Source organism: Fukomys damarensis, unplaced genomic scaffold, assembly GCF_012274545.1.
Source record: "Fukomys damarensis isolate Sample0158 unplaced genomic scaffold, DMR_v1.0_HiC HiC_scaffold_23, whole genome shotgun sequence".
NCBI classification, from domain to species: Eukaryota; Metazoa; Chordata; class Mammalia; order Rodentia; family Bathyergidae; genus Fukomys; species Fukomys damarensis.
In genome coordinates, this window is record NW_022900935.1 from 6,162,703 (window position 1) to 6,165,634 (window position 2,932).

Here is a 2,932-nt window from a genome sequence, read left to right on the forward strand (position 1 = left end):
AGGATCCCAGTGATGAGTGTAACTGCACTGTGTACCTAGAATGTACCAATACATTAAATTTTTTAAAAAAGAGCATAAAGTAGGATAGACACTGGGAAGTAGGAGAACGAGTTCAAATGGAAAGGGAAACACGACAGCAGGAGGGAGAAGGGAAAAGGAAAAAATGGAAGGAAAAAGGGAAACAAAGCTTTTATAAATGGGAGGGGAAGAAGGATTGAAAGGAGAGGGAAGGGGAATAGAAAAAAAGAAGAATTAAGATATATTATGTACAGGTACAAATCCCCCGTGATGAATGTGATAAAACTATGACAAAGATGTACTAATAAAAGGGGGGGGCACTCTGGGCTCACGTGAGCCTTCTTGGCCAGGGAGAGAGCTGAAACCAAAGGAAGTTACCTCTCCTGGGGAAAATGCTGACCTGTGCAGGGGAGGAGCTGCCATGGCCTCAGACCTCCTCATTCGGGAGATATTTTCTGTCTTTCTTTTTTGGCAGAACCACTGAGCTAAATCCCTGGCCCAAATTTTTTTTTTTTTTTTTTCGTACTGGGAGTCAGATTTGGGACCTTGCGCTTGCAAGACAGGCAGTGGAACCACTGAACTAAATCCCAGCCCCATTTTGTCTCCTTAAAAGTCCATGTGGGGCCGGGAGGACAGGAAGGAGGGGGAAGGAGAGTTGAAGAGAGGTTGATTAATGGGCACTAAGTTGTAGTTAGATAGGAGTAAGAAGTGATGGTGCACTGTTGCTGAGTTGGGTGATTACAGATAATGGTAATGTGCTATACGTTTTAATTTATTTTCTTTTATTACTATATGTTTCTGAGACAGGGTCTCACTATGTAGTCTAGGCTGGCCTTGAACTCACTGTGTAGCCCAGGCTTGGCCTCAAACTCATGATTCTCCTGCCTCAGCCTCCAGAGTGCTGGGATCACAAGTGTGCGCCATCACACCCACAGATGTGCTGTATATTTTTAAAAGCTAAAAGTAAAGGACTTTGAGTTTTTTCCAGAAGTAGGGGGTCACCACTATTGGAGAAATGAAAAAGAACTGGAGATGTAATTCAGTGGCAGAGCACTTGCCTAGCAGGGCAATGCCCTGGATCTGATGCCTGGTACCACAAAAACAAAAACAAAACCAAAACCAAAAATGGTAAGTGTTGAGGAGATAGGCATCCATTTCCTGACTTAACCATTACACAATATATATGTGTTTCAGAACATTACACAATACCATATATATATATATATAATATACCAGCTAAATAAGTTTAATTTTAGAAATCCTATGGAATCAAGGCTCCATTATCTACAGGGGTGATGTCCATAATGTGCCATTAATTTGGCTTTTCTGGGTTGTTTTGTGTTGTTTTGTTTGAGACAGGGTCTCACTATCTAGTTGAGACTGACCAGGAACTCACTATGTAGCCCAGGCTGGTCTTGAACTCACAGTGATCCTCCTACCTCAGCCTCTCAAGTACTGTGATTACAGGTGTGCGCCACCATGCCCGGCTAATTTGGCTTTTCTTTCCCCTGTCGTATCCTCAGTCCTTCATTCTTGCATCCTGGGATTACCGCCTAAATGACTTCATGCTACTATGTCCTTTCAATTTCTGCTCGAGACTGATAGGCAACCCCTAAAGACAGTTCCTTTAGTTTATCTTGCTTACAATGAAAGAGTAACTTCAACTGGGTGTGGTGGCACATGTCTGCAATTCCAGTACTCAGTAGGCTGAGGCAGGAGGCTCACAGCAAGTTCAAGGCCAGCCTGGGCTATACAGTGAGCTCCCTGGAGGAGACAGTCAGAGACAACATCCTATCTCCGGTATAACAATCAAAAGTACTGGTCCAAGGATTATCAATTACAATCCTTCTTTGATGTTTTTCTGTCTGGCACAAGGGTTAGATTTAACTCCCTCTAAAGGTAAACCATTAGAGCAGATAAACTGGTGCAGGCCCTTAATCTCAGCACTGTGGGGAGCTGAGGCAAGAGGATTGAAAAGCGTGGGAAATTTAGTGATTTAGGGATACATTATATATATTTAAAAAAAGGTTTAAAGGCTGGTAATGTAGTTTAGGGAGGCTGAGGCAGAAGATAGCAAATTTGAGCCTAGCTGGGGAATTTAATGACTTAGTGAGATCCTGTCTCAAAAAAACAAAAAACAAAACAAACAAACAAAACAAAGGGCTGGGGAATATATCTTTGTGTGAAGGCTCTGGGTTTAATCCCTAGTACCAGAAAAGACAAAAAAACAAAAATTTTAGTCAGGTGCATACATGTAATCTCAGTTGCATGGAGGCTGAGGCAGGAGGATCACAAATTCAGAATTAATAACATAAAAAATAGTTCGGGAAGTGGCTCAGTGGTAATGCACCTCCTCGGTTTAACCCTCAGTACAATACACACACACACATATTAGTTATGTATGCATTATATATATATATATGTATGTGTGTGTCACAATTTGTCCTTTGACAGCTTCATGGTCTCTGTTCTGCTGCTGCTCGACCCCTAAGTGCTGGCGTTCCTGAAAACCCATACTTATCTTTTTCGCTTCTCTTTCACTCATTCCTGGAAGGGTTATCTCATTCCTTGGTGGACATTATGGTATTCTTTCCAACATTTAATCCACTCAAATAATTCAGTCTAATCTATTTACTGTAATTCCATGCCCATGCTCAGTAATTTGAGATGAGTAGTCTACACCAGACAAAACTAATGAGATTGAAGATCTTTGCTTTGGGGATCCCTGGGATCAGGGACTCAGGGCCACCTTGTCCCAGTCCTGGCCTCTTTCCTCCTCCAAGGCCCATGCCAGCGTCCTCAGGGCGCCCCATTGATTCTCGGTGCAGAGGATGTGGGGGGTGGGTTTGGGGGGTGAGAGGGGCCCTGGGTGAGGGACTGGGGCAGAGAGGGGTGGCCCGGGACAGATCTGCAT

At 43.3% G+C, this 2,932-nt stretch overlaps 1 protein-coding gene across 1 annotated transcript in view; it reads left to right on the forward strand.

The window, feature by feature from the left end:
* Maneal (mannosidase endo-alpha like) overlaps positions 1-2,932 on the forward strand; it is a 23,725-nt gene that overhangs the window by 13,163 nt on the left and 7,630 nt on the right. The window lies entirely within an intron of this gene.